Source organism: Oryx dammah, unplaced genomic scaffold (assembly GCF_014754425.2).
Source record: "Oryx dammah isolate SB20612 unplaced genomic scaffold, SCBI_Odam_1.1 HiC_scaffold_2, whole genome shotgun sequence".
Taxonomy (NCBI): Eukaryota; Metazoa; Chordata; class Mammalia; order Artiodactyla; family Bovidae; genus Oryx; species Oryx dammah.
Window position 1 is genome coordinate 2,874,305 of NW_024070186.1, and position 13,892 is coordinate 2,888,196.

General features: G+C 38.3%; 1 protein-coding gene across 4 annotated transcripts in view; it reads left to right on the forward strand.

Annotated features, from left to right (window-relative positions):
* The window catches only part of TBC1D5 (TBC1 domain family member 5), a 585,769-nt gene that overhangs the window by 67,882 nt on the left and 503,995 nt on the right, over window positions 1–13,892 (forward strand). For all 4 annotated transcript variants that reach the window (XM_040263533.1, XM_040263505.1, XM_040263514.1 and 1 more), the window contains exon 2: window positions 4,454–4,516. The gene's annotated coding sequence lies outside the window, so the exon portion shown is untranslated. The remainder of the gene's footprint in view (window positions 1–4,453; window positions 4,517–13,892) is intronic.

Here is a 13,892-nt window from a genome sequence, read left to right on the forward strand (position 1 = left end):
TTCCTGTGCCCTCACGTGGTTGCATGTGGGCAGAGGGGCTAGGTTATAGTTGACGAGCTGAAATATGATCATTGAAATGGTGAAATATGACCGTTAGAATGGGTGGGCCTTTCTTCCCCTTCTTTCTTTCTGCTTCTTGCGAGATAGGGGTGGTAGCTGGAGTCCCTGTAGCCTTCTTAGAGTACAAGGTGACTTTACTATGACAGTAAATGGTAGAGCAAAAAGAGGGAAGGGATTTGGACCCCTGATACTTAGAGCTGCCACATCAGCCTTTGATGGTCCACTTTAAGATGTTTACATGGGAGAAATTCTCTCCGTCAGTTTTTTTTCCTCTCATTTAACTCATTATAATCATTAAACTTATTTTGGCTAGGGAAGGATGTAATCTAATCCTCGCTGATAAAGGATACCATTGTTTGATACTCTATGTGTAATGCAATAGGTCCAATATGAGGAAACGTGCATCGTATCAGCTCTGTCTGAGATGGTGTGTGTGCGTGCTCAGTCACTCAGTTGCGTCTGACTCTTTGCGACCCCACACACTGCAGCCTGACAGCTCCTCGGTCCATGGACTTTTCCAGGCATGAGCACTGGTGTGGGTTGCCAGCTCTTCCTCCAGGGGACCCTGCAGACCCAGCGACGGAGCTCGTGTCTCCTGTATCTCCTGCCTCTCCTGCGCGGTCAGGAAGATTCTCTACCACTAAGCCATGTGGTTGGAGAGAGGCTAACTGGTATTGGATGGAAAATTACTTGATGCGTGTTTTCTGGAGTTCTTTGATGATATATTAATGAATTTTGTTCTCAAATGATTTTAATAATTATCACAGATATTGCAGAAAACATATGACTTTTAGGCAAAATCACTAAGTTAATTATAGTGTATTAATATTCTACAGCCCTATGAATTTGTAATACTTATAGATATCTTGGCTAGTCACTTAGACAAAGTTAGGTCATAATTGTGACTTTTAATGCTCTCATTAACTTTGTTAGGAAAATTTTGACAAATTTAAATTGTTTCTATAACTTTAGATGTGTTTGGGGGGATTCTAGGACAGTTATTCGTAACTTTAGTGAAAGAATATGTTGTTCACTCACTAAGTCGTGTCTAACTCTTTGCAATACACCAGGTTTCCCTGTCCTTCACCATCTCCTGCAGGTTGCTCAGATCAAGTCTGCTGAGTCGGTGATGCCATCCAGCCCTCTCATCCTCTGTCGTCCCCTTCTCCTCCTGCCCTCAGTCTTTCCCAGCATCAGGGTCTTTTCTAATCAGTCAGCTCTTCTCATCAGGTGGCCAAAGTATTGGAGCTTCAGCTTTAGTCCTTCCAAAGAATATTCAGGGTTGCTTTCCTTTAGGACTGACTGGTTTGATCTCCTTGCCGTCTGAGTCTTCTCCAGCACCACAGATTGGAAGCATCAGTTCTTGGGCACTCAGCTGTCTTTACGGTCCAGCTCTCACATCTGTACGTGACTACTGGAAAAATCATATCTTTGACTAGTTGGCCCTTTGTTGGCAAAGTGATGTCTCTGCTTTTTAATATGCTGTCTAATTTTGTCACAGCTTTTCTTCCAAGGAGTAAGCGTCTTTTAATTTCGTGGCTGCAGTCACAATCAACAGTGATTTTGGAGCCCAAGAAAATAAATTCTGCTACTGTTTCCACTTTTTCCCCATCTGTTTACCATAAAGTAATGGGACTGGATGCCCTGATCTTAGTTTTTTGAATGTTGAGTTTTAAGCCACCTTTTTCACTCTCCTTTTTCACCTTCATCTAGAGGCTCTTTAGTTCCTTTTCTCTTTCTTTTTTAGAATGGCATTATCTGCATATCTGAGGTTGTTGATATTTCTCCCAGCAGTCACAATCCATGTTGTGATTCATCCAGCCCAGCATTTCACATGATGTACTTTGCATATGAGTTAAATAAGCAGTGTGGCAGTATACAGCCTAGACGTACTCCTTTCCCAGTGTTGAACCCGTCTCTTGTTCTGTGTCTCATTCTAACTGTGGCTTCTTGTCTCTTGTACAGTGTTCTCAGGAGGCAGGTAGGGTGGTCTGGTATACCCATCTCTTTAAGAATTTTCCCCAGTTTATTGTGATCCATGTAGTCAAAGGCTTTAGCGTAGTCAAGCAGAAGTAGATTTCTCCCCCCACCCACCTTTTTTTTTTTTAAAAATAAATTCCTTTGCCTTTTCTGTGACCTAGTTGATTGGCAATTTGATTTCCGGTTGCTCTGCCCTTTCTAAATCCACCTTGCCCATCTGGAAGTTCTTGGTTCATGTATTGTCGAAGCCTTGCTTGAAGGATTTTGAGCATAACCTTGCTAGCGAGTGAAATGTGCACAACTGTAAGGTAGTTTGAGCATTCTTTGGCGTTGTCTTTCTTTGGGATTGGAATGAAAGCTGACCTTTTCCCATCTTGTGACACTTTGCCGAGTTTTCAGCAAAGTGCTGGCATATCGAGTGCAGCACTTTGACAGCATCATCTTTTAGGATTTTCAATAGCTCAGCTGGAGTTCTGTCATCTCCACTAGCTTTGTTCATAATAATGCTTCCTAAGGCCCACTTGATTTCACACTCCAGAATGCCTGGCATTAGGTGAGCAACACACCGTCTTGGTCATCTGGGTCTTTGAGACCTTTCTGTAGGTTCTTCCGTGTAGTCTTGCCACCTCTTCTTAGTCTCTTCTGCTTCTGATAGGTCCTTGCCCTTTTTCGTCCTTCACTGAGCCCATCTTTGCATGAAATGTTCCCTTGGTATCTCCAGTTCTGAGGAGATCACCCGTCTTTCCCGTTCTGTTGTTTCCCTCTATTTCTTTGTGGTGTTCGTGTGAGAAGCTTTCTTAGCTCTTCTTGGTATTCTGTGGAGCTCTACATTCAGTTGGGTAAATCTCTTCCTTTCTCTTCTGCCTTTCGCTTCGCTTCTTTTCTCAGCTATTTGTAAAGGCTCCTTAGACAGTTGTTCTTCCTTCTCTGAGTGCTTTTCCTTGGGGGTGGCTGTGGTCAGTCCCCTCCTATACAATGGTATGGTCCTCTCTCCGTAGTTCTTCAGGCACATGTCTACCAGATCTGCTCCCTTGAATCTCTTCGTCACCTCCACTGTATAATCATGTGGGAGTTAATTTAGGTCATACATGAATGGTCTAGTGGTTTCCCCAGTTCAGTTTAAGCCTGAATTTTGCAATAAGGAGCTTATGATCTGAAAGCACTGAAGAATACACATTTTTAAAAGTTAATAAACTTTTTTGTTTGAGAAATTTTAGGTTTTATATTATGAAAGAATTAGCAAGTACAGAGAGTTCCCATATACACATTCTCCACAGTATATGCATTTTTATCTAGGGTATCCTCTACATACAAGGTTATACATATAAAAAAAGATTACATCCCTGAAGAAAATGTGATTTTATTATGTAGGAAAATGGCACGGTGCTTATGGACATTTTACTCTATGCTAGAGTCTCCCGCCCTCATCACTATTAATATTTTAGGCCAGATAATGCTTTGCTGTAGGAGACCACCCTTTATATTTTAGGACGTTTAGCAGCATCCCTGATCTCTATCTGCTTATTGCCAATAAATATTCTTTTTATTGGACATGCCAATAAATGTCCTCTGGGAGGCAAAACCATTGCTCTAATGAATTTACAATGCTTTAGGATTCGCTATGTTTTGAAGGGTAGGCTCAAATTTAAGGAGTCTGTAGTTCACCGACCCTTCACGTGAAGCTGTGTAGGCAGTTAGACTCTTCCTGCCAGCCGGGGATCACAGGCAGTATATGAGTCTCATTTTCCCTGATTATGAAATAGAAAAATATTACCTATCTTGATTGGAAAACTCATTGAGGTAAATTGTAGAAAATACTTTTAGTTTCCTTCTTGTCAGATGTTGTGTTACACTGTTTGGATTTATTTCCTTAAAAGTGTCAAACGCTCATTACAGAGTTCTTATTTCTGTGGGAAAGGCTATCACAGCCTGGGATCTGCTGTTGATGGACTTCAAGAGCCCATAGTACTGTGGGTGGATAAAAACCTGAAATATTAAATGAAGACTGGTTTATGCAGTCAGTTGTGTTTTGACTGATAGTGGTGCTCTCATTAGGTTGTTACCACATTCAGACCGGAACAGTTAAGTGACTTCATGTGTTCTTTCAAGGACCATGAGCTTCTCCCATTGTTGATAGCATTAGATGTGAGACAGTCTCTTTGTCTTGGAAGTTTTTGTCCTCACGTCTGCAGTCCCGCCACTTGTAACAGGTTGTGTGTCAGCTCCAGTGGAGGAAGCTGGCCTCTGCCAGCTTGTGTTTAGTCTACTACAGACTTCTGAAGGCTTGACAAAGTTTGCAACTACTAACCTCCACTTCCCACTGCTACTTTGTAGAAGTATAAAGCATTGTTCACTAGTGAATGAAATGCCATCTATAATAATTAAGGTTATTCTTATTTTTCTACCCCTGCAGAAAATTTCCAGAGACTTGGTGAAGATAGGAAAGCTATCAAAAAGACCATAGCACTATTGTACTGTAAGTATTGCTTTGAAAAAGAACTGTATATTAAGAATATTTTAAGTATCCAGTTGTTTGGGGGAAATATGTTAGGCAGAGATATTATATGTAAAATGTAGAAGAGGATATATTATAATTGTGTTAATAATTTATAAAAACTAATCCTGTGCAGTCTTTTAAAAATTGAAAATGTGTTCTTATGTACTGAGATGAGGATTTTACCAATAGCATTGAAAAATATTTCTAATTCCAACAAGGATTGATCTAGTTTATGTACATTTGCTTATTTAAAACTATCAGAATCCAAAGAATCATTGTAGTTTTGTAGGTTTGTGATTTGTTTGGGTGACTTATTGTTTAGGTTATTTTGCAGAATTATTTATTTGCTGATTTATTTATGTATTTCATTATTTATTTATTTGATTATTTAGTAAATTATTTATCTGATGAATTATTAATACATCTTCATGACATGCTTTAAATTATTTATAACTTAATTTTGAGTTTATTGCTTTTAGACGCTGCATTGTTACTGACTAGTTTTGATTTTTTTCTTTGTGGTTCTTTAAAATTAAAGTATTAGCTCTAAGGCAAAAGTATATTCATTGCAATGCCCAGGGATTTTTTTTTAAAGTAATTTATAGTAGTTAATAAAAGTTTGGTTATGCTTTGTTTAGCTCTAAATTTACCTGTTTAGGGTTACTGCTGATAGAATATTTGTTATGTGGATACTCATTGTAGAGTCATTTACAGATTAATGATATAGCCTATAGTCCGTAAACTGAGACAGAACATGTGAACTTCAGTCTTCATTATCCTTGGTAGCTCTAAAGAGCAGGTCGGTTGATTTAGAACAGATAATGGAGTTTAATGGCAAAGCTGTTTTACTACTGGAATGTTTTTAGGAAAGTTCAGAGAAATGATATCCAACTTAGATTTGGATCCCTAAGATATAAAGTTGACTGATGTAGGGTTTGTTTTTTTTAAAAAAATTCCTGTTATATGTGTATTTGGAAAGCAGCATAATGTTTATATGGATTTTTATATCATTTTTCATGACATTTATTTTATACCATATTCCTTGTGGAAAGTTTTAAATCCCTTTATTTTAATGAGCTAAAAATGGACAGAGGTCTTTATAAATGTAAGCTATAGTTTCTCTGACTTTACCTAGTGATACTCATGTAAAGTTTCTATTTTTCACCAAATGAAATATTTCTTCTTAGTTCTGATGCTGTTTCATAATCATAAGATGGAACACGTTATATGTGTTCTCTTTTTGAATGGGTTTAATCAGGAGGTTAAAGCAGTTGTCTGGGTTAAGGGTATCACGTGCACAGCATGGTCTTCCTCCTGGGTTTGCCTGCAGTGAGTTACTGTGTACTTCACAGTTTTAACACTTCAGAGGGATGCAGCATTGTACATTTTGAAATATATGCTGTGAAATATGGGGAGAATGACCTCTGTAGAAAGGTTTCACTATAGAATTGTAAAATGTGCATATGTAAACCCAGAATTCTCATTTTGAAATACTGACTATATGAATATTTAATTGGGATATTGCTTTAGTGCCTTCATATGCTTGCCTTAAAGGGAGTGTCTTCCTTTGATTTTATATTTGTGAATTTAAAATATGTGTATTATACATATCTTTGACTCTTCTGTTCTGGAGATGAACAACTACAGATATTGTTAGATATGGAATTTTATTTTAAAATGTGCTTCAAGATGCCACTGTCTCTGACTTCTTTCAGAGACAAAAGCAGCCTTCTCCAGGGTTGAGTAAGATCTCCAATGCTAGTGTGATATTCCACACTGTACCATGTATCTGTGAACACGAGCTGTGCCATCCAAGTGATGTTAATCAAAAGTTTCAGATACACGTGTGTGCACACCCATGCACAGGTGTGTGACATTGCCTCCTGAATACTCTCGGAGGACTAGTTTTTGAGAGGAGGCTGCAGGGGAGCCTGCCATGGTGATAGCCGGCATTTATTGAGCACGTACTTCGTGCGGGCACCGTGCTGGTTGCAGTGCTCCTGTCTTTACATGGATTATTTGTTACTCTTCCAAGTGAGGAAAGTATGGTTATCATTCTCATTTTGGATGAGGAAACAGAGTTAGGAACTTGCTCATCGCCACACAGCTGACAGTAAATAATGGCGCTGAAACTGGTACTAATTTAGTCTGGTTCCCAGGGCCCTTCTTAGCCCATTACAGTTCCGAATGTGTGGTTGGTATAGTGTAGTTTTCACTTGAGTTGCTTCTGTTTGTTGTTTTAGAGGCTGTGGTTATGTCTCTGATAGGCTTCTCTTGCCAGCTGTCTTCACTTTGTATTACATTTGGTCATCTTTTTTAAACCAGTAGGTAGTACTGGAGCTTCTTGAATTTTCTGATTTGATTTTTCTTACAATCCTGTATCCATAAATACTGAAGACTAATTTGTACCTCAGGGAGACTGAATGTTTGCCTGCTGGATATCTAATGCTCAGACTACTTCTTTTGACTCTTAAGCCCACGGCCATTTCCGGCCATATTCAGGGCTCTGTTAAGTCAAATCTTGGGTGACAGTGTGAGTACCATAAATAACTGCAGTTGTATGAATGCCAGAACAGTAGGTGTAAACTGGTACCATCCTGGGTGAGTTGAGACCTGTGGTCACCCTAGTAACATCTCAGATTCTTATTGAGTAGTTGTAGTATTGATAATGGATATTTAAGAGAAGTCTTAATTCATGTGTAATATTTAAAAAAATATTTTGTGATAAAACACACTTCTATTATGGCCAGTATTTATGTGTTTTTGTTAACCAACTTAGGCAGTTTGTGTTTATGACTTTTATAAAATGTGATCCTGATGTTTTATAGCTTTTGGAGCCAATGAAATGAAATAAAAAACCTAAAAGGTGAAAGTAAAGAGGTATTGCTGTTGGGAACAGAAAGATGAGTATGGAAAACATGGTCATAGTAGAATAGATAGTAGCTCTAAAGGTTTTCTTCGTAGCATACCTTGCGGGATTTTTAAGGCGTAATTTTGTTTCTTTACTGTTGGCTGTGCTGGGTCCTCGTTGCTTTGTGGGCTGCTTTTCCCCTCTGGTTGTGGCGAGTGGGGACTGCTCTCCAGTTGCTGCCCAAGCTTCCCGCTCCCGTGGCTTCTCTGCCTGCAGAGCAGACTCTGGAGCGCGTGGCCTTCTGTAGCTGAGGCTGTGGACTCGGTGGCTGTGGCCTGAGCTCTAGAGCACCAGCCAGGAGGCGTGACTCACAGGCTTATGTGGGATCTTCCTGGACCAGGAACCAAACTAGCGTCTCCTGTATTGGCAGGTGGACTCTTCACCACGGAGCTGCCAGGGAAGCCCCATCACAGGACTTTGAGTACTTGTTCCAGCTTTATAAACCTTCTGAGAAATTTGGCATGGTATGGAAAACTGTTTCGATTTGTTAGACCTTCAGAATTTATAATCTTTTTATTATATGATCCAGTAGTCTTTTTTTCCCTTAAAATATGTTGCATGTCATTTATATTGATAAGTTGGCTGTTTTGTCAAAGTGATGGATTTCTGAAAACAACTGTGTTCCTTGGTGAGAGTCTGTGGGGATATGAGGGTCTGTAGAAGAGAGTTGCTGAAACTGTTTAGTTTTTATATAGTTTTCTTTTTAATTCCCTCTTGACATGTGTTTAATAAAGTCATTACTAGATATTAACCTTAGATTTCTAGGGTTTTTTTTGTCATTTAGAGTATAAATGACTTGTTCAGTTGACCCTGGGTAACCACACTAGCGTATTTGTATCTGAATGTATATTGAAAAGAAAAGCTGCTCATACAGTAGTTCTCACCCACGCATTCATCACTCTTGTTGTTCAGAAAAGCCTATCATGCCTTGTAACAAAGGTGCACGCTTCCGTATGTTCTGTTTGAGGTTTGTCACAGTATGAAGCACTTGGTAAAATAGTACTGTAACTATACGAGTAATAACATAGCCTATGTGTTGGCTCTGAGAATAGCTCCTTTATAACAAGTGAAAGTACAGCCAAAGGTCATGTTAAACACAGAATTTCTTTCACACCTCATCCATTTTGTGGAGCATGTGGAGGAGTTTGGGTCCTGCACTGATATTTTAAGACAGCAACCTAAGGTTGTTCCCATGGAAGTGTTTGAAGTATCTTTCCCCTACCTCCCATGTGGTTGCAAAATTTGGCATGAATACAATGTATTTGAATTCTGCACTAATTAAACAGAACCTTATTAAATTTAGAGTTTGCAGGGTAAAAGGGGCCTCTTGTCTTCCAGGGGTTTCTTTTTAGGGCACTAGATAGTGTTGACGCATAGCAGTCTTTAATAAGACTGCATCCTGTTCTGACTGATGCATTGCCTTAGTATTGATGCTGTTGAGTGAAACGCTAAACACCAGACAAGACTGCAACCACAGAAGCAGAATGAAAGCACACACATGAAACTGTAGAAGCATCGCGTGTCTGTGCATGCACAATCCAGTGACCAGATTCTACTTTTGACCTTAATTTAGCTAAGTAGAAGTTGAAATACTGATAAGGCCATTATATAGGAAAGCTTTCTATTAAAAACCTTATATAAATAGAATATGCATGTGTCCTAGAGTGGATAACAGATCTCTTTAAGTTAGCCTCAGTATACCATATCAAAAAATATAGGCTGAAGAAAGAATGTTTGGAAGACGATAAAATCGACAAGTTATAATTTTTAGTTGATAAAAGTGTTTCCTTCTGTGTTTGAAGCACATTTTTTGATATTGTTGCCCACTGTAGCATTCTTTTTGCTATAAGACTGTTAAAGTATGATTTCCAAGCAAGCATGGTGTAGGCTGATGAGAATTTGGGCAGTTGAGGAGAGCTGTCACTTGTCACAAAAATTGTGGGAATGCTTCTGACATTTAATGGTTGGGAATCAGGAACCTTAAGTAGAGTGAAGAAGTTCTCTCAAAATTGTACTTACTTCACACATTCTTTCCACTTGCTGATTTATAGCATTTCTAACTAGATATTCTAGTCGAAAAGTTTTCAGTTCAGCAATGCAGTTTCCTGGAAGCTCTGATTGCAGATATGTGATAGAGAGTATTTAAGACTCTTTTAAAAACAAACTAAATTTAAAATTGTTTGCATCTAAATGAATTGAATTTTATTGGTTGATAAGGAATGTTTAAAGCTATTTCATGATTGCCATCCTAGGTGTTAAAGTTCTGTTTTTACAATGGTGAATACATTGTTAAACATGTATTTTAAAATTCTTTATCGTTATGGTGTATGTTTGTGTTGTACCAGTGTTACTTTGGTACCAACTCCAATAAGCAACTTTTATGTAACTTTTTATATTTCTTTACTTACTCCACTGGTTGTTCTATATTTTGGAAGTATATAGTCTGTTGCAGTATTTTTAACTACTGGAGACTTAATAACTTAGGAGAGTGTAGGTTTTCTGGGGTAAGTTGTAACTGTAGTGTAACAACCTTAGCATAGATATTAATAATTATTTTGACACTCTGCTTAAAAATAAAACCCAGGTCAGTTCCACTAATAACACATTTCGTAGTTTTCTCCTTTTAACAGTATATAATTTATCTTGACATTTCAATCATTATTTCATTAAAGCTTATTTCTGTCTTATCACCTTCAATTTAATTTTTGTTTATAATCACTTATTGTAGTACTAATTTTTATTCTAGGATTCTCCTATACCTCTCCTCTTTTCTTTTTTGGTACTTCTTATAGAGAATAACTTGTAATCTTTTTCCTTTTTGATTTGAACTTATTATATATAGGTACAAATATGTGACTGCTTTATTCCCTCTTGAATAGTTATGCCTAAGCATTTGTTGTGGTTAGGAATTAGTACTGATTTTTTGAAAAATATTCTGTATGTAGTTAGATTTTATTAACTCTGAATTTCAGTTCAGGTTAGTTCAGGGAATGAAAGGGGCATTGGATGTGTGGGACTGAGAACCGTTGTTTTGGAAATGGGCACTTATTCTTTACAGTTCTTCTAACTCTTAAGCTGAAATGATACTTCCAGATTAGATTGCAGCTTCTTATATGGATGAAAAAAATGTCAAAGCCAACAATTCACAGAAAAATATTTTAGCAAAAACACTTGTCTAGTTAGAAATATAGGGGCTTACTCTGATTTCTTTGATAATTTGTAAGTGAAAATTAGCTGCATATAAAATACCCATAATAATGGGATTGAAAAATGAGATACTGTCTACAAAGCACCCAAATAGAATGAGCTTACTTTTTCACTTAAAATCTGAAAAATAACTAATGATAACCAACCAATTATGGCGGAGTGGTGTGACTCTGAAATAGATAACTGATATAATCATTGACAGACATTTTGAGCAGTTGCTAATATCTCAAAATCATTTCCTTGCTTAATAGAAACTATACACTCATTCTGTTGGCTTTTTAAGTGAAACCAAATTATGAAATAATACAGTTAAACCATATCTCGGGTAAAAATGTGTGTGTACCTGTGTTTTTGTTTAGATAAATGATTTTACTTATCTTCAAAGTGATAACTGTTGACAGTGCATATGAGCATAACTTGAGAGATAAATGTGCAGCAGTCTCTTGATACTGGTCCAGTGTAGAGATTGTTAACCTGCAGACTAAATCTTTGTCATGGGAATTCCCTCCAGTCTCTGTGGCATCTTTGGTCAAGGAATACTTGCTGCTTTTAATCTTTTAAAATTGAAGTGTAGTAGGTATATAGTACCAAGGGAACTTTCATGCAAAGATGGGCTCAGTAAAAGACGGAGTGGTATGGACCTAGCAGAAGCAGAAGAGATTAAGAAGAGGTGGCAAGAATACACAGAAGAACTATACATAAAAAATCTTAATGACCTGGATAACCACAATGCTGTGATCACTCATCTAGAGCCAGACATCCTGGAGTGTGATGTCAAGTGGGCCTTAGGAAGCATCACTATGAACAAAGCTAGTGGAGGTGATGAAATTCCAGCTGAGCTATTTCAAATCCTGAAAGATGATGCTGTGAAAGTGCTGCACTCAATAATGCCAGAAAATTTGGAAAACTCAGCAGTGGCCACTGGACTGGAAATGGCCAGTTTTCATTCCAATCGTGTAGAAAGGCAATGCCAAAGAATGCTCAGACTACCGCACAATTGGACTCTTCTCACACGCTACCAAAGTAATGCTCAAAATCCTTCAAGCTAGGCTTCAACAGTACGTGAACTGAGAAATTCCAGATGTACAAGCTGAATTAAGAAAAGGCAGAAGAACCAGAGAGCATTGCCTACATTCTTTGGTTAATAGAAAAAGCAAGAGAATTCCAGAAAAATGTCTACTTCTGCTTCATTGACTACACTAAAGCTTTTGCCTGTGTGGATCACAACAAACTGTGGGAAATTCTTCAAGAGATGGCAACAGCAGACCACCGTACCTGCCTCCTGAGAAACCTGTATGCAGGTCAAGAAGCAACGGTTAGAATTGGACATGAAACAACGGACTGGTTCCAAATTGGGAAAGGAGTATGTCAAGGCTGTATATTGTCACCCTGCTTATTTAACTTCTAGGCAGAATACATCATGTGAAATGCCAGGCTGGATGAAGCACAAGCTGGAATCAAGAATGCTTGGAAAAATATCAGTAACCTTAGATGTGCAGATGACACAACCCTTATGGCAGAAGGCAAATAGGAACTAAAGAGCCTCTTGAAGGTGAAAGAGGAGAGTGAAAAGAGTTGGCTTAAAACTCATCATTCAAAAAACTAAGATCATGGCATCTGATGTCATCACTTCATGGCAAACAGATGGGGCAGAAATGGAAGCAGTGACAGACTTTATTTTTTTGGGCTCCAAAATCACTGCAGATGGTGACTGCAGCCACAAAATTAAAAGACGCTTCCTCCTTGGAAGAAAAGCTATGACCAACTTAGACAGCATATTAAAAAGCAGAGACATTACTTTGTGAAAGAAACATCTGTATAGTCATATCCAATAGGCATGTATGGGTGTGAGAGCTGGACCATAAAGAAAGCTGAACGCCAAAGAACTGATGCTTTTGAAGTGTGGTGTTGGAGAAGACTCTGGAGAGTCCCTTGGACTGGAAGGAGATCCAACCAGTCCATCCTAAAGGAGATCAGTCCTGGGTGTTAATTGGAAGGACTGATGTTAAAGCTGAAGCTGTCATACTTTGGCCACCTCATGCGAAGAGCTGACTCCTTTGAAAAGACCCTGATCCTGGGAAAGATTGAAGGTAGGAGGAGAAGGGAGCGACAGAGGATATGATGGTTGGATGACATCACTGACTCAATGGAGATGAGTCTGAGTGAACTCTGGGAGTTGGTGATGGACAGGGAGGCCTGGTGTGCTGCAGTCCATGGGTTTGCAAAGAGTCGGACATGACTGAATGACTGAACTGAAATGATTTTCACCCCCTTCCCCCTCCCCCATTTTTTAGAGTTGATTTTCTTTTTCCATTTCTTGTATTTGGAGATTCAGCTCCAGGGTAGTAGATGTGGGGTGTGTGGGGTTGAATGTTCCTGAGCTGTGGGCAAAAGGGTTCACCTTTTCCTCAGTATCTTTTGTAAGTTCTCTTATGAGATACTTACTTTGAAAAGTTACTGATTTTCTAAAAATAAGATCTCTTTTGTGTCTGGGGAGGAGGAAGAAAATAAGCCCATGTGGTTAATCTTTGTTAAGTCAATCTTTCTATATGCTGTTCACGCCTTACTGCTTTCGTGGCTAACTCAGCCTGCAATACATAGCTCTTGAAAGCTTCCCCTTATTTCTCAGTGATGTCTCCTCACTTGCAAACCTTTGGAAAACACTTATACCATATTGTAATAATTAATTCATTGCTTATCTTTGTAATAAATACAGGAATTGTCTTATTTTTACCAGTTTTTGTGTGCAAAAGCGTTGTGCTCCTTGAATGAAAACATAAAATACAGAAATGAAATTGATGATAGATAGCAACAGTACCGTTTTTTCAGAAGATATACTGAAAAGAAAACTTAATGGAAATTTACCTTTTTAAATGTAAAATATTAGTATTGTTAGTTTCCTAATCAAAAATGTTTTTATACTGAAGCTAAATTAGCGTGGTCATGAGAATTTTGATTTCTTTATGCATTTAATTAAAAATTAAGCTTTAAGATACTAAAAAATGGATGACTAGTGGATAGTTTTATGTATTAAAGGTAATATGACAAAATCATAGAAATGAGAATGGAGAAAAAAGTTTTGCCATCTTTGGTTAGCAAAAGTGAAGTCGCTCAGTTGTGTCCGACTCTTTGCGACCCCATGAACTGTAGCCTACCAGGCTCCTCCCTCCATGGGATTCTCCAGGCAAGAGTACTGAAGTGGGTTGCCAGCAAGCATTCTAGTAATTCCAAGTGAAA